The sequence below is a fragment of the Neovison vison genome, chromosome 8 (assembly GCF_020171115.1).
Source record: "Neovison vison isolate M4711 chromosome 8, ASM_NN_V1, whole genome shotgun sequence".
In the NCBI taxonomy this organism is placed as follows: Eukaryota; Metazoa; Chordata; class Mammalia; order Carnivora; family Mustelidae; genus Neogale; species Neogale vison.
The window spans coordinates 132,440,191-132,458,913 of NC_058098.1; positions in this window are offsets into that span (position 1 = coordinate 132,440,191).

The following is an 18,723-nucleotide window of genomic DNA, read 5'->3' on the forward strand; positions in this document are numbered from 1 at the left end:
CCTTGGGTCTAGGGGTAGATCCTGGTTTTGTTGACCCAATTAAGGTAACCTTGTCCTCCTTGCACCAGCCATCTATTTAGATAACTTAGGCTCACTCTAATCCATACATAGCACTCCCGCGACCAAGGTATCAGTTCAGGAGCCAGCAGTGTAGTCAAAAAGACCTAAAAGGGGATTTGCCATGGTCTCTTGAGCAGGGTAGGAGGGCGCAAGGATCATCACTCTTTAAGGGAGCCGTAACAAACCAACTATTACAGTCCTTTTGGACAGAGAAGTTAGTGGGTATAAAACATAAAAGACTTCTGTAGCCCCGTGGCGTCATGAGGGAAGCCAACACTGGGATGAAGGGCAGAGACATGGAAGGAAACTGGATGAGTTTCAAGGGCCAGGCTATTCGAGGTCTCATGGGACATGTAAGGAATTTGGTCCTCACTCTAAACACAGTGAATTATCACTGAAGCAGATTAAGCAGAGAAACACTGTGAAGAGTTCTGTGCTCTTCAAAGACTGGTTTGGCAGATTGTATACAAAATGGATTTGTAGGTGGGAAGGTAGGAGATTGGTGAACGTAAGTTGGGTAAGAGTGATGGTAGGGTAGTCAGAGATCAATGGACAAATAGATAAGATCAAAATACTAGGACTTGGCAATTGATTGGATGGGAAAAGTAGAGAGAAGGAATGAAAAGAAGGCATCCAAGATGAGCCTGACATTTAAGGCTTTCAGTATTGGATGACAGGGACATCCCAATGATCATACCAAGGAAGACCAGGAAGACCAGGTTGAGGAAAACACTCTTAAGTTCTTTCTGGAATATATTGAGTTTAAGGAGTGTTTGTTCTATCTCAGTAGAGATGTCATGGGAGTGATGGACAGATGGGTCTTGAAATTCAGGAAGTCCTCAGTGCCTAGATGGTAGCTGGAGTCTAGATGGTAGGTGGTTAGGAACAAGCTGACCCTACCCAGTAGGAAGAAGAGTATCAAAGAGTTCAACATTTAAGAGTAAGGTTCGAGGAGACCACAGAAGAAGTTTCAGTGAGACAAGAGAAGAGAGGGCTCTAGGAGAGTGTGTGGCTAATAGTGTTGAAAGCTGCTAAGTGTCACATAAGAAGGTAACTGAAAGTTTTTTTGGATTAATGAATTGGGTGACTTGGAGTCATGGTGGAGGAAGGAACCAAGATCAACTTGATAAGCAAGTGGGAAGAGAGAATAACATCAAACACAAACAAATTTGCACAGAGGTCTGTGACTTAGCCACGCTCAAGGAAGATGGAGAATCTCTTCTGGGTACAAACTCAGTGAGCTGGGATAGTGAGTTCAATAGCTCCAGAAAGCTGGGTTACATTCCTCATAATTCTATAAATCTGGGGATGTGGCTTAGAAAGGACTCTTGTTGGAGCACACTGGGCGTAGAGATCCACAGATAAATGGACCTTCCTTATTTGCTCCCTTCTCTCTAACTTATTCATTCATTTCGTATGGATTGACTGAGTTGCCTAGAAGAATCAAACCAGCCAATGGTGATACTTATTCCTAGATTTTTACTAGTTCCCTCCAGCTGCCCTAACAAATTAGCACAAACCAGGTGGTTCAAAACCACAGAAATATGTTGTCTCATAGTGCTAGAAGTTGGCAGTCCAAAATCAAGAAGCCGGCTGGACACGCTCCCTTCCAAACCTCCAAGGGTTGATCCATCCTTGCCTCTTTCAGCTTCTGGTAACCCCAGGTGGCCCTTGGCTTGTAACTAAATCACCCAAATCCCTACCTACCTACCTCTTCCTATGGCCACCTTCCCTATGTGTCTCTGTGTCCAAATTCCCTCCTCCTTACAAGGATGCCAGTCATATTGGACAGCAGACCCAGCCTACCCCAGTATGACCTCATTTAACTTAACTAATGATACCTGCCATGACCTTATTTCCAAATAAGGTAGTATCTGAGATACTGGGGACTGAGGCTTTAAACTATCTTTTTAAGGGGACACAATCCAACCTGTAACACCAGGTCTGAATCTTTACCGTAGGCTCTGCGAGCTGATGGCATAAGCATGCGCCAGAAAGATCCATGGCCATCTGCACTTTTATCCACCTTCGACATATCCCTCACCATTTGGCAGCAGGAAGACTGATATGGGCTTAGGTTGGACAAAGAAGACAGTGTGGAGTGAAGAGGTTTATTCAAGGTTTGTCCTCACATGGTCATGTCACCCATGGTGGGGTTCCCTCCCAAATTCAATTCCAATGACAGGAGCTACAAACTCCTTCTTGATTTCCTAAGAGGTTGGAGATGAGATGATGAGATGAGATGAGATGAGATGTTGTTGACTCACTCCACACTCTACACACACATACAGTGTGCTTTCCCTCCACCAAGCCCTGGGAACAGGCTGACCATGGGACTCTGCTCCTTACCCTTTGGATTCCTTGTCTAGTAAGGGAACCCAGATGGGGGGTACCTTGAGAGCTGGATGTCTGTTGAGCCAGATGGTACTGAAAAGTACCATGATGGTGGAAGGGGGATGTGCTTTCTTTCCTCCCAATTCATAACTGTGATCATCAGCCACGTCTCCGAAAATCCTGAAGATGGAGTGTCGTATACCAAATGGGCCAGCCAGGGGAGCTGCTGCATGTCATTTTTAAAATTTTTTATTCTTACAGTTTGTTTGAATCATGAGTCCTTGGTTCCTTCTACACATAACGCAGTAATGTTTCCCCGTGGCACATCTTTGAGGAGTGCTAGCTAATAGGGGCGGGGCAGAAGCCTGGCTTCCGGTCACATGATGAATGACATCATCCGGACCAGTGCAAGCCACACGCTGTGGAGAGTCCCTTACCTTGATGTTCCACCCGATGTGTCTTGGGAATAATTGCAAATCCTGATGCCCATTAGGAAGCCTCTCTGGGACTCGCTTGGCTCCTTGGTGCCCAGGGAGCTCACATGACCTTGCCCTGTCGGTGGATAAAAAATAAGGAAGGTGAAAAGTTACTATTTTCTATGTGCAAAGTCTTAAGCTCAAAATAAACATATTTAGGGTATGAAACTTCTTGAACTACTCTTTACACCACTGAGGGAGAGAGACAAGGTATTTCTCAATACCTACTTTATTTTTCATACTGAGGAAGAACAGCTCGTTGTGACCATAAAATTTAAAGATTTTAAAGACTGATACACTACAACACAATATTATTACAGAACTATATGCAGGCTCCAAGGAATTAGAGGTATGCCTTCGGAGCCACAATTCCACATGGAAGTTGATTTGTTAATTCAACCTTTAGTCATTAAATTGACTGATGATGGGGGAGAGCAAGAGATACTATGCCAGATACACAGCTTGGAATTACTAAGATCTAAGAACAGGTCTTAGTAGCCAGGAACCACATTTTACCTGTTTTCCCCCAAGTTATAACTCCTCCAATGCTTTCAATTGGTTTTTCACTAAATATACCAAAATAAATTATAAAGCACCTTATTATGTCACTTCATTGACGTTAAAGTCAGACTTACATTTGCATATTGTAGTGATTTGCTGTTTTAATTTTTTTCTACACATGTTTTTTTATTTTTTAAAGAGCACACTTATCAGTTGAATGGGGATAAAGGTTTTAGATATTTTCCAAAATATTTATAAAACACTTCATTGTTGAGAAATCACTTCCAGAATGGTGGCTATCAAACAAATAATTATAAATTTTTAAAGCATAAGTCACACATTTTGTAACTCCTCTGTGAATTTATTTTAATTATGACCCTTAACAGAAAACTTCAGGTATATTTTGGGTAAGTCTTAATTTGAGAACACCTGAAGGGAGCTAATCCAGAATCTAAAGTAGTTAGCTATTAATGACGATGCTCTATTGACAATATATTGCTAATATGTTTCCTCATGAAATCTAAAGTTAAATAATTTCATTGTGGAATAGTGTCATTGTAACATTTCCCTTATGAAGTTCAATAAACCAGCTTTGCCATAAAAAAAAAAAAAATAAGGAAGGTGAAAGAGACTTCACACATAGTAGATGCTCAACAAATGTTCCCTTCCTTTGCTCCCCCATTTGCTTGTGTTTCGCTGAGGTACAATATTTATAGAACATCTGTTTTAGGCACGGGTGAGACAGGAGTGAGTAAAACGAGTCATCCACTCGCCTTCTCAGAGCCTCCATCTAGTGGGAGGGAAAAGACCATAAAGAAGGTATTTTTCAAGTGAGGATAAGTGGATAGAAGGGAAGGATAATCTGATAAGAAACAGGAGGAGGAGCTACTTCAGAAAGGGCACTCAGGGAAGGCCACTCTGAGGTCAAGGAGGCCCCCTCAGCCCCGTGGTGATCTGGGGGCAGATCACGGAAGGCCAACGTGGACCTGAGGCAGGATGCGAAGGCCGCGCTCCAGAAGCAGTGCTGAGGTGCTTTCACCAGGGGTCAAGGGGTGGGAGGGGAGGACGGCCAGATGGGCAAAGGCTAGATCCTGAGGGATGCCACAGGCCCTGGCAGGGGCTGGGTTTTCTTCTCAAGGTGATCAGAAACCACTGCCATGTTCTAAGTGAGAGTGTGGCTTAAAAGTCCGCTGTGGCTTCAGTGTGGAAAATCGAGGGGCTGAGGACAGAGGGAAGCAGGTGGACTCCTGGGGAGTCTTCCTCAGTTGCCTGGGCAAGAAACAGAAAAGGCTTAGACCCACTAGGTGTGGGGAGAAGCAGGTAGATATGAAGATATTTCAGAGGTAGATTTGAGGAGAAGTCAAAAATTCCAGTTAAATGTCGAGATATTGGGGTGCCTGGGTGGCTCAGTGGGTTAAAGCCTCTGCCTTCGGTTCAGGTCATGATCCCAGGGTCCTGGGATCAAGCCCCGCATGAGGCTCTCTGCTCCGTGGGAAGTCTGCTTCCTCCTCTCTATGCCAGGCTCTCTGCCTACTTGTGATCTCTGTCTGTCAAATAAATAAACAAAATCTTAAAATAAATAAATAAATGTCGAGATATTACCTTTTACAGGAACAATGCTCTTTAGTCCGTTAGGAAGACTAATTGAAGTGTACCGAGAACTTGACAGGTGCCAGTAACTATGAACACAGCAGGAAAAGAGCTAAAATGTAGCCAGCACTTTTTATGTACATTTACAAAATGTACATAATGTCACATACTTTGTTTCAGACCAAAGCCCACACAGCAATGGAATTCTAGGTATTTTTCTGTCTTGATAACATACAACCCATCACACATTCATAATACACACCGTGGGTCCGACTGCATTTTCTTCACTTCCACAACATGTCGTCTATGTGCTTGTTTTCCAAGACTAGCAAAAAGTGTTTTCTGTGAAGGAAAAAAATGCCTTTAAACCTTGAGCAGTTGATTTCTTTACTTTTTACTGGTGTGGTTCCCCAGGATTCAATACATCAAGTGAGATCATAGGAAGTCAAAGAATCCATACAGGTCTTGAGAATGTACAGTGCAGTTTGTTGAGCGTGACTGAGAAGTTTTAAAGCAGCATTTTAAATTATTTTACAAGAAAGAGGTTCATTTCTGGACAGAAGGAGTTGATGCGCCTTTTGGAAGGCACTTTGGACTAGGAACCAGAAAGCCCTTAGTTCTGGTTCTGCCACTGACTGTGTCCTTAGGGAAGTCACTCTCCCTCTCTGATCCTCATTTTCCCCATCCAGTAGTAATAGCGTTTGTCCTCGCATCACACATCCTTGTTGTAAAGATTAGATGAGGGTTCAAGTCCACAAACACTTTGAAAACAGTGGCAGGCTACGTTAAAGGGAGGGTTGTTCACTCTCGTGCCTTCCAAGTCACGCTGACAGCACTCGCCCTTGGCCATCACTTCATACTAAGTTAGCACAGGTTTCACGCTCTTGAGCGGTGCCAGTGACTTCTTGCCAACATCCTCTCTAGAAGCGATGCCTGCTGGACTAGCTGAGCCCACCAGACCCTCCCACATCTCAGAGGCGACTGCAGGAGCAGGCTCCCCTCACCACAGACCATTTTCAAGGTTTTGTGATTGAGAAGTTTGGAGACCAGGAGAGTGCGAAAAGTTAGCACCTTAATTGTTGAAAACTCTCAAAGATTCCAAACTTGTAAATCATGAAAGGCCACTGTTTAGCAGGCTGGAATGCTTTTGAAAAAGACCAGTGATCAGAGATTGGCCTCGTTAATAACCACAGTAAAACTAGCTCTTGAAGCTCAAAGACGCAGCTAATTAGGGCAGAAAAATTCAACCTCAAATTAAGAGTGTGTGTGTGTGTGTGTGTGTGTGTGTGTGCGTGCGTGTGTGTGTTTCTGAAGTGTAAAAGCCTTTCTCCCAGAGAAGTATGTCTAAGTATATTTTGGATATGTTCCAAGATCCACTGTAAGACAAAGCCAGGACCGCAAAAATGTCAGGGTGGGGTTAATGAACTCCCCAGAGCATCTGTGTGCCCATCTGTCCAGCAAAAAAGGAATAACCAACTTCTTCGTCTAGAAGATGACCTAATCCTAAACTTTGAAAAGAGAAATTCAAAAACGGAGATTCTCGAAGGACGTGTTATCATACTTTCCAGTTTTTGTTTTTATTTTTGTTTTTTAAAGTAATAACTTATGTCCATGGCCCAGCGTAGTCAGCACTTGAGAACTTCCTGAGAAGGTCTCTAGAAGGTTCTAGATAATGGGGATTTAGATACGACTATCCACTGGCTCCTGCCCAGAGAAGCTTGTATCTGCTCCAGACCAGAGCCTGGTACGGCAAAGAAGCTCAACATAGGTTCAGACCTTCCACTTTCTTTCTATCTTTCTTTCTTTCTTTTTTTCTAATAAACATATAATGTGGGGCACCTGGGTGGCTCAGTGGGTTAAGCCTCTGCCTTCAGCTCAGGTCATGATCTCAGGGTCCTGGGATGGAGCCCCACATCGGGCTCTCTGCTCAGCGGGGAGCCTACTTCCCTTCCTCTCCCTCTGCCTGCCTCTCTGCCTACTTGCGATCTCTTTCTTTCAAATAAATAATTAAAATCTTGAAAAAAAAATAAAAACCATATAATGTATTTTTATTCCCAGGGGCAGACCTTCCACTTTCTGAGAAGAGATTTTCCCCCAAGGGAAGGTCAGTGGCAATGGACTCAAAATTTGCTGGTGTTGTAGATTAGACGAAGTCTCAGAGCCCAGTGTCTGTTTATCAGCTGTCTGATCGGTTTAAACATAGAGCAGCCCAACAGCCTGAAAGCACGGCCTTGTCAATATTACTGTAAGATTTTGTCGCTTTGTAAAATGTCCCAGCAGAAAAGAAATGGGGAATGAAGACATCAGCTCAGCTGAGCGACCCAGTGTCCATTTTCTCACCACTGACACTGCCTACGAGGTGCAAAAGGGCAGTAACCAAACAGTGAAGAAATTCGGAGCCACAGTGAACCCAAGCTAACGTGAGCCGTGCCCAGCAAGGAGCATTCGAGACCACAGGTCACTTTAGTGCAAATAGCACAGGACCTGGCCCTTCCTTGGGGAGCAATACCACCACAGGATGGCCTTGAGAGAGGAAGTCCTAATATCCAGCTAAAGACATTAGAGAGGATCCACAGGTGCTGGGATCACCAGCCCGCATGCTTAAAGGATGGCTGGGTTTCTGACATGGGACGGTGGGGCAGAGGGTAATATTTACTCCTCAAAATACGGTCCACGGAGCAGCAGCATGGGCACCCCCCAGAAGTGTTAGAGACGCCGACTCTCAGGCAGCATCCCAGACCATCCCAGAATTTTCAATTAAGTGGGATCCCCAGGTACCTAGTTTGCACATGGGAGTTTGAGAAGCATTTCGCTAGCTGGACCGTACGGAGTTCCATTTTGCTGAACATGATCTCTGGACAGTTTCAGAGTGGGGCAGACATATCTACCCAAGTAGGAGGATCAGAAAACCCTGGCCGTCGCAGTCACGGCTATGAGGCTCTAGGAAAAGCAGTTTTCTCCTTCTGAGGCATGGTGTCTGCATCAGCAAAGTTGATCCATGAGCCCCGTTCTGCCCACTTCTCGAGTCGGCTTCGAGAGGCCTTGAGCTAACACGTGGGAAAGCACTTTAGCTGAGCACCCATTTTTGCTGACAACTGGCTGAACCTTTTCTCTCACAAAGTGCTCTTGTTGGAAATGAGAATGTTAGATGTGACCACAGCTCCCCAGCACGGACTCTCATGGGTCATGGCCAGTGGTGACAGCCGGCGAAGCTTCCAGAGAATGCTTCCTTCACAGAAATACGCTGTAGATGGCGATGGGCAGAGTCCAGAAAGGACCATGTGAGAGCCTGAGGACCCGTCTGTCTTATAATATCCAGATGTCTACGGTGAATAGAGTCTAAGAAAACACCAGCCCTGCCCTCAAGAAGCCTACAATCTTGTAGGGATAAAACCTTACCGTAGTAGACATTCAAAGGATATTCAAAAGCAAAAACCCAGTGGGCCAGGCTTCTTGTTGTGGTCACTGAACCCTCAGAGGTGGTCTACGCAGGCTTGGGGAAGAGGCAGAGGACTGCGGTGTGAACCCCATTTCTGCCTCTCGGTCACTGGGATCCTGGGAAGATCCCCTCACTTCTCTGAGACTCAACCTCCTCACATGGCAAATGGGGGTACGGATAACATTGCCCCCGAGGGCTGTTGTGCAGAAAAGTCAAGTTGGAAGTAAATATGTCACACAGATGTATCCTCCCTTTCCCTGCCACATGCCTCATTTTATTCTCTTCTTGGAACTTAGGATTGCTTAACCGTTTTCTGAAAGCAGAAACTGAGTATCTCGCTCGCCGTGGTATTTTCAGCACCTAGAACAGTGACTGGCACAAAGGCGCTTAATCAGAGCCTGTTGAATGAACGAACCAATATTAACACTCCTTGTGCCCAGGTATGGATCTTTCTGGAGCTAATTACATTTTCGTGTTTGCAACTAGAATCACAAGACCCCGTGCTGCCTCCCGGAATTCACATCTCACACTTGGAGCGAGGGTTGGTCTTGAGACTCAAGGAAAATGGAGGAAGTGATGGCGTGTCCCTTCCGAGGCGAGGTTACCATAAGCTGCAATTTCCACTCCTGCCGCTCTGTCACTCTCTTGCTCTGGGATCACTTGCTCTGGGGAAGCCATGACATGCCCTAAGGAGAGACCCACATGGTGAGAACTGGCATCTCCCGCCGACAGCTGTGTAAGTGGGCTTGGAAGTGGGTCTTCAGACCCCGCCTTCAGAGACCACAGCCTCGTGTGGGACCCAGAGCCGGAACCCAGCAAAGCCACAAGCGGTCCCCAACATTCGGAAACTGTAAGAGATAATAAATGATTGCTGTTTCTAACTGCTAAGTTTGGGGGGTAATTTGCTACACAGTAATAGATAATTACCATGTTCCCACTAAATGGCCTCCAGATCCTTGGCTAGAGGAAAGAGATGAGCCTCCCCAGCCCAGCATCCCCGTCCCAGGAGCAGGTAAAACGAAGCAGGGCCAAGATGCTGAGTTATATGCAAACATGCCTTTAAGAGGATTTCTCTCTTTCCTTTGAAAAAATGGCATCCATGGGTCTGGCATTGTCCTCAAGCACTTTGCCAAGCTCATTTCCTGGTACAACAATGAATTTGGCTACAGCAGCCAGGTGGTGGGTCTTATTGCCCACGTGGCATCCAAAGAGGAAGAGCCTTGGACTACCAGCACCAGTGAGAGCACAGGAGCAAGGGGGAGGGCCTCAGCTGCTGGGGGGTCCTTGCCCACAGACATCTTCCAGCATACTGTTCATCTCCGTACCTTGACCCACTTTCCATCCTAGATACCCTGGAATATCCCAACAATAAAGTACATCAAACCCAATGAAAGAAGAAGGAAGGAAGGAAGGAAGGAAGGAAGGAAGGAAGGAAGGAAGGAAGGAAAGAAAAGAAAGAAAAGAAAAGAAAAGAAAAGAAAAAAGGAAAGAAAAGGAAATAAAAGAAAAGGAAAGGAAGGAAATATCACAACCACGGCCTCCACATTTGACATGAGAAGGTCAACCTGGGCCATGGGGTTTCCTCTAGTGCAGAGACTTCACAGGCCCAATGAATGTGGAAAGGGGTTATCTTGCACAGATCCTTAATACTTGTGGTCATCTGGAATTCTATTTTTAACTCTCTACCAAACACAGCCAAGGCCTGATTAGAACAGTAAAACAAGACTTTGCCAAAGCCTTTGGGAAAGAAACACACACACACACACACACACACACACACACACAAAATAGAGAACACCATCCACTGAGAAAATTTGACTGATAAAGACCTATTTATCTTCACACTCTGAGAAGTGTTTCCTTCTTATCTTCACAACATCTGCCTCTTTGTAGCTACCAGAACTCAGGACTTTAGAGTACGTATGAAGAAATCTCAACACCTCAAAATTATGATTGAGCAAAGACTCTCCAAGTCCTATCTCCAGCCTACTTAGGTGCCCATTTCTAAGTTCCCTCTGCTTCCCTCCTTCTCCAACACTGGGAACACCCAGACCATGAGATAAGACTTTCACCCACAGGCCATGAATCCTTCAATATCATACTATCTCCGCAACATGCTCTTGAGCGCTGCCTCCTTATGGGAGCAGAGGCTGGGCCACTTCCCCCCACCATCTCTACATCAGCCGTCTTCTCTTGGAAACAACCCCTCACCGATGTCCTAGATTTTCTCCTCCACCTTTCAGCAAATAGAAAGGCCAAGGAATAATTGATGTGCCTAATCCCAAAGAGGACAGATGGCCAAACAGTCTTGGAATTACCTCTAGGTCTCATGTCTAGTCAATAGCGGCTGGCATCTCCGTAGTACTGTGTGCTCTCTCCCACGGCTGTACACCGTAGGACTAGTACTTCAGAGACTGTCTAGATGGCCACCTACCCTGTGTTGGAACCCCCACCCCACCGCAAAACCTTCTTGGGCTTTCCAAGTGACAGGATGCCTACCATCTCCGACGGCCACTGTTCCCGTTATAGGACACCTCTAACATTATATAGCTCTGGCTCATACTGAAATAAAATATCCCCCCACCTAACACATGCACCCAATGTCTTCCAATATTGAGTGTGTCTCTGCCCTTTGGTCCCATGTGACGTTTCTTGTCCCTCTGCTCCATGGCAGGCCATGAAAGATGTGACCAGAGGGATCGTACCGCCTACCTCCTCTCTTCCCCAACCACGCTTCCGTGACATTGTCTCAAGTGCTTTCACTACATTATTCACTTCTATTCGGTTCTATCCTATTCTGACAATATTCCCTGTAATGTGACAAATCTAGACCTGCCCATCATCATCTAGGCAAGGTCTGGCCAGTGCAAAATAGAGCTGGGCTCACTTCATTTAAAGTTATCACCATAATTTTATTGTTAGAACCTAACTTGACATCAACTTATTTGGAAATTATGTCACCACATTGGTTCACAATAATCTTGTGGCAAAAAAATACAACCAAGCCCTCTGGCTCATTTGCTCATAAACCGTTGTTAATCCAGGCACCACCTGCCTCCTAACCTTAAAAAACTCATGGTAGGCACCTGGCTAAGGACCATATGCTCGTCTGTGTCAAATTTCACTTCATTCATTTTAACCCATAATGTCAGTTTCAAGAATTTTTTTCATGAAATATTTCAGACGTATTTAAAAAAGCATAAATGATAATATAATATCCACCCATCTATTCACAATCCTGCTTAAGAAAGAAAATAGTTAGATCTGATAGAGCTCCCTGTGTCCCTTTCCCCGTGTTTTTCTTCAAAAGAAGCAACCTTTTGAATATGGTGCTTATCATGCCAACCCATTTCTTTACATTTACTTTTTCATATTGTTTGTGTGTTTTTAAATATATGAAACGTTGGGGCGCCTGGGTGGCTCAGTGGGTTAAATATATGAAACGTTTCAGATCCTGCGTACCCTTCTGAAACTTACCTTTCTTCACTCAAAATTGTACTTTTTCTATTTAATCATGCGACACATGTAGCTGAAATTGACTCATTGGGCCAAAGTCTCGACAAGTGATCTATTTGTTTTAAAGTTGACGGCCCTTAAGGTTTGTTTCCAAATTCCCCTATCACGAAAATGCTGTCATGGGGATCATTATACATGCTTCTCTCTGTCGATGTCCAAGGGGATCTCCAGTGGTTTGCCCAAGAGGGCTGCTGGATCACTGATTATGAACATCTCCTGGCACATAAATATTGCAGCTTGTTTCCTGAAACGATGGCGCCATTTAACCCTTCTGTGGGCTGCTGGGAGAGAGGGCTCCACACCCTCACCAAAGGTCAGCAGGTATCGGGCTTGATTATTAGCCAATCCAATGGGCATGAAAAGGCTTCCCATTATTGTTTTACTTCTCATTCACCTGCCTCTTGTCTCTAATCTTTATCTTGCTAGCTGTTGACTCTACCTCCCCTATCCATATGGTACACTAATTAGAATGCTCTTGAACACGAATAACTACACAGTCAACTTAGGACGAGCTGCTTCTTCTCTCCGCTCTCTCATCGTCAGCTTCGACCCTCTCCTGTCTCTTGGAGGCAAGGTAGCTGGCCCAGAAGGTCACACAAATGCACCTAAAGGCAGGCAGTTTATTCCTCCTCCTCTGTGTCTTTTTATCAGAGAGGAATACCTTTTCCAAAAGCCCCCTGACTAGACGTCCCTGATTTCCCTTCATCCCATATTGGTTAGGACTGCGTTCATACCCATGACTAAAGTGATAACGAGAAGGGAATAGAATTTCCATGGTCAGTTTAGACGAATCAACATTCACCCTTGGGGATAGAATGGTTCCCCTTCCTCTAAGCACATGGGGTATAAGCTTCCCCCCAAAATTTGGAGCTTTTCTAACAATAAAGAAGCCTGGGGACAATGGCCATTGAGAAGCAAGTTTAACTGGAGGAATGAGGTCCTTTAAGGCCGAAATCTAGAAACACTGAATTCTAGAAACATTCTGACCCTCCAGATCAGGCACCAGAGGATTCTGGGTACCAAGACTGGCTAGGACTCCCCTAGTAAGAAAGCAGCTGGAGGGTCACAGCTCAGCCCCAGACCCCCTCACACCCATACAGACACTTTCATGTGCGCTGGATGGAGTTATGGGGTGAGGGGACAGACAGGGGGATCCCCACTCTATTCTAGGAATCATGATCGTTTCCTTTGGTCCCTCATTCCCTCCCTTATTTCTATTTTTAATTTATTCATTGAATAAAAATAAAGAAATAGAAAATTGACTTTAAAAAATGCCTGCCTTCAATCTAGCATTCAGGAGGAAAGGAAAGCTGATGTCATCAGAGGGATGCAGGGTAGTGGTGGTGTGAGTGGGAACAGTGGAGAGGATTATGTGTCTGAAGGCCGCTGGCTGCACAGGGCAGGGAAGAGAGGTGAGCAGGGACTTTGAGGTGAGTAGATGGGGCAGAGAATCAGCTCCTCTATAGCCTGGGCCTGTGGCAGGAGACCTTGGCCTTTTCTTCTCTTTGGACTTTTCCAAACCCCTGGAAGACAGTAGACACTGTATAGAACAGAGTGATGAGGTCCAAGGCCCTCTCAGCCACTTGTGTTTTGGAAAAGGGAAGTATGGTGCTCCTACGGTCCAGTCCACCAGCCGGAAGTGACCGGAAGTGAGAGTTGTGAATTGTACCGGAGCTCAGCCATGTCCCCCATCGGGTTGGCATCTGCAGGCATCTCTGGAGACCTGCGGGCTGACCTAACCTGACCACCTGTGAGCCAGGCCCCCTTTGTGCAACAGACAGGTGCCAAGCCCATGTTACTCAGGCAATGAGAAGTCCCCCCAAAGGCAGGAAGCTGGGAGCAAGGCAGAGAAGGAAGAGAAACATTGTCAGGGAAAAGAAAATGGGACTACCATTTTTAGAAGTAAGTTGGGCCTTATGGAACTGAGTGTCTGTGACAGTGGCCCAGGGCTATAGCACAGGCTCGCTGTGATTTTACCTCCCCAGTCGTGAGCCACACCACAGCCGCACGAAGCTAAGCACTGGTCGGTTGTCCTGGACTAATCAAGGTGTACGTTTCAAAAATCCTAGGAGCCACTCTGGTGATGAAGTCACTCTTCTCAGAGCCCACAAACCCCAGAAGTTTCTTGGCTTTCCAACTCATGAAATGCTGACTTCTCTGACTTTTTCAACATGGAACTCTCTGGATGTCGCCAACCTCAGTGTCTTCCCCTCCTTTCTGCACCTATTGTTAGAGTCAAAGAATTTCTAACTTTTCCCTGAAATTTCCTCTTCACTTTATATTACAAGCCACCACTGGAAGCATAAGAGGTGCCTGTTTCCCATTCCAAGCCCCATTCTTCTGCCTCCAAGGATCTCCCTTCCTCATACACAGTGCCCGTCTTTCCTCAGGATGTAAATTGACAGAAATGTTTATTACTTTTGCTTGCCACCCAATTCTTTTCAAACTCGGGCTCCTCCCATTTTGCTTATGGTTTTTGAGGATGAGATTTGTCTGATCCAGAACCTCAGATAAGTGTGAAGGCCATTTTCTCGAGCACTTTAAAATATGAAATTTAGTGTAGAAATAAAATCTCTGTTGGTACCTCTGTCCTCTGAGACCAAAACCAAAGATCCTTTCAAACTGGTACCAGAGGCCAAACGTTTTCCTGGGTGCTGATTCATTCCTCATCAGCCATATCAGTGATTAAATATTTACGTGCCAGGGAGTCTGTGATTAAATATTTATTTCCAGCCAGTCTGCTATGAAATATTTAAGGGCTGGTGAGGCTGAAGTGTGCAACTTCCAGCTCAGAGCAAGAAGAGCCCCGTCAAAAGCCGGACGTTAGATGATGAAGCAGGTGCATGAAGACAAGTTGATGAGTAAGTGTGCCGAGTGCACTTGAACTCGGATGCCCCCGGCTACCCAGAACTGAGACTGTGCACAGCCACACAGGGCTGCCCTGCATGTGCGTGATGATTCACCCACACAAACTTACTGTGTGCATATCACAGATGGTAACACTGAGGCTCACAGCGGTGGAAGGAATCACCCTGGATTTCAGGGTCAGCGAGGAGTGCCATTGACTAAGTTGTTCACTGCTAAGCAGGAATTGTTGTTTTTTTTTTCTGCCCAGAAAGAACAAAGAATTCTTGTGCAGCCTTTGTACTGGTGAGAAATCATTGGCTCTAGTCTTTCAAATGGAGGGAATTTAATACAGGCAATTGGTTACAAATAATGTAGGAGGACTGGAAGATCAAATAAGAAAACAAGATGGCATTGGTAGAACTAAGAAAAGCAGCAGGTAACTATTAGCACCTTCCTGGGCCAGGGCTCAGAGGCCCGTTCCTGCTGCTGAGGTCCTGCTGATGCCGGCTGGTGGGCTCTGGAGCCATCAGAGGTGTCTTCTCAGCTAGGCCACCGCTGCTGCAAAAGATGCTGACTCTTGCCGGCCAGGGCCTGGAGCTTCCCCTCGGGTGACCGCCGTGGACAACCATCACTTGGGCCTTTGTTTCCTGCCTCATGCTCTGTCTGCACCCGGCAGGCTTGCCTTTCCATACAGATTGTCTTGTCTTTGTTCCTCATCATTTCTCATGCATTCTTTTTATCTCCCTGGTGGAGAAAAGTCATAAGGAGAATAACTCATCTCCTATATTTTATAGTTCATAAGGTGTTTTTACACCCATTATCTCCACAACTGAAAGTTCAGGCACAGCAAGGTTGAGTGACTTGCTCAAGGCTACACAGCGGAGAACCTGCATAGATATAGCATAGCCGATGCCTAGAAAATCCTGTTGAATAAATTAACAGCGGGAAAACGAATGGGCCATGGTCATCATTCATAAAAACCAGGGATAGAAGTATTAGTTGAAGTTCAACAGGAGAAAGACTTCGTGGGCAGAGAAACAGATGGGGTTGATGAGATGGAACCCGGTAGGGGGAATGTTATTTTCTCCAAGTGGCTCCCAGAATCTACAGACAATGGCATATCAGCCTATTTTAAGATCAAGCAGAAGGAAAACTCTAATTACAGAAACCCCTGAAAGTGGGCTATTCTTTCTAGAATCCCTACGTCTTGCCCATCAGCCTGGCACAGTCATGACCTCCTTGGCTTTTGGGAATATCAGCCCCAGTCCAACGGCTCCAGGGATCCCACCTGGTTTCTGACTGTCCATGTCCTGTTGCCCTTGTCACCCCCTGTCCCCCGCATCTCCGTCCTTAACAACGTGTCCTTTCCTCACCCTGCCTCTCCTGGGCGTCTACCCTCCCCAGCTCTACCCCACCCCCCCACCCACCAGCTCTCACTGTTACAAAAACAGACAGAGCCCACTGGCCCTATTTCCCCGATCCCTAATCCAGGGTGACACTCCAGGCAAACCAGCGCATCGTTCTCTTTCTCTTGCTGTTTAGGGCCTGCTCTCTGCTGACTTCATAGCTCTTGTTCTGAGACAAGGGGGAAGATGTGCAGTGTATTACCCTTATAAACCAGCTCCTTTCTTCCTCTCTCTGCCATTTAAAAGGGCCTTTCTATTTGACTGAACAAGAAAAGGAACTCTAAGAGGGGAATTAACATTGTCCCCATTATATTGTCCAATTAACACTTGTCCCGTCAAAGGCTGAGTAGGAAGCCGGGAGCCTTGGTCAATGAGAACTTTTAATCCCTCAGGTAAATGCAAAGTCGCATTGAACACGATCAAAGGGCAGATCTCAATATATTCTCTCCCCGAGCCCCTTCCCTCCCCCCTCATGCATAGGACTGTATGAGGCTGCTAAATTCTGGATTGAATGAGTCTCAACCTTCCTTTGTGGCCACATTGGGTGAAAGTGTGGGGGATGGTCGATCAGACATTTAAAAACTCACACCAAGGCTCTTAATTACATTCAAGACAAAGACACCAACACAGACATGCTGAAGTAATGACAACCCAACCATCTTCTTTTTTAAAAACCTATTTCCTCTCGGTAGGTACTAGGCCCAGCACCATTATTAACAAAGTAAATTATGCAAATAATTAATCCTTTAGAAGGATGGAATTTGGAGGTCAGCTTCTTCTTTGGATAAAATGCCTGCGTTCGCTGAGATCTGACCCAGGAGAAAGCGCCGGGCAGATAGGCGGGGGGCTGGAGCTGGAGGGCAGGGCCAGGCAGGGACTTAGGGACACTTGGTGGCCTCTTCCCCATGTCCTGCCATCCCACCTCACACAGTCGGTGCTTAACACTTATTTCCATGTGAAGATGTCAGGGAAAGTTATTTACTTAAGGATTCGTTTGAGACCCAGAACCCTGCAAAAAGATTCAAACTGGTTTCCCAAGAGGAATGATTAATCTAGGCGAAAAGCAAAGGGAGGCAGGGTAAGTCGGAGCCCAGGGGGAGCTCATTCAGAGACGTTCCTGCCGGTCACTCTGGCCCAGTTATTACTGACGGTCCCCGGCGCTCACGAGCTGGGCCTGGCTGCCAAGTCTGCATGGTCCAGAGCGTATGGACTTAAATACACTTAAAAAGAAGAATGCAGTGTGAACACATGGAATGGCCTGCAGCAAGCCCGTATTAGGAGGCCTCTCTTAAGGAGCAGGTCGCACTCCTCGCCCTCGCCTTCTGGATCCCCAGCCCGGTCAAAGCCTTTATGATGAACGATGCTGCGCAGTATCCAGCAAAGAAGTCATCTGCCCGAGATCTGCCCTTGTCCAGTTCTGCGGAGCAGACCAAAGGACAGACAGGTATCATACAGCCAGTTCTGGAGTGGGAACCCTCGGTGACTGGGGGAGGGGACGTGGCTTGGGGTTCAGATGATTCGAGAACCTCAGCAAACCCATAACAAAATGTCAGTGATCTCACCACCACCACCCCCCCTGGCTGGGGGCCAGGCTGTGCCCTGAAGCTTTGAGCCAGAGCCACAGTGACCAAAAGAACCCCTGCATCCACTGAGGTTACCAAGACGTGAGCTTTGATGTCAAGCCAGCCAGCAAGGAGGGCAGAGAGAAACGGCCCTCTGATACTTGTAATCTCGTGCACGCTGACCACCCTCCTGGCACTGACATCAGCACGTAAGCATCCTCGCTATTTCAGCCTTTTGAGGATTTTTTTATACACGTGGCTCATTTAGCCTGGAATGCTTTCTCCCCACTGGGGTCACTCCCTCACTTCCTTCAGGCTCCTCTGCAAACATCGTCTTAGCAGAGAATGCTTTGCCTGTCCCATTCAAAAGCCAGGACACACGCATTCCCATCACCTTCCACACCTACCGCTACCCAGCTCTACTATGGTCCCTCGTCTGAGCCGTCAGGGAACACAATATATCTCCATATACTTGTTCTTTCTCTGTATGTGGCCCCTCCTGTTTTGCCATGGTCTGGAAGGCTATGTTTCACTGTAGGTGGGCATGAGGTCCTTGTTGGATGATCAAGGTAGGGGCAAGACTAGTGACCCACATGGTGGGGCGGGATAGAGAAGCACCAGTGCACTTTGCCTGGAAGGGAAGATCAGCTTGAATTAGCATGGCAGGAGGGCTTCCTGGAGGGGGGGGGGTAACTGTCAGTGAGCATTGAGGGTCAGGAAGCACTCTGATCGTAAAAATGATAATTAGGGTGACCATATAATTTATCGCCCAAAATAGGACACTTTGGGAGTGAAAAGAGAGCTATTAATAATTACACTGGGGCAACAAGCATAAAATGGGACTGTCCCAGGCAAATCAGAATTTACGGTCGCCCTGGTGATGATTAACTAGTAAAAGAGACGCCCCCCTTGAAAGTGGACATGGCTGCGTTGTGTTCCGAGGAGCAGCCCGTGGAGGCCCCTACGGCCATCCCCTGTGGATAGGGAGGGTC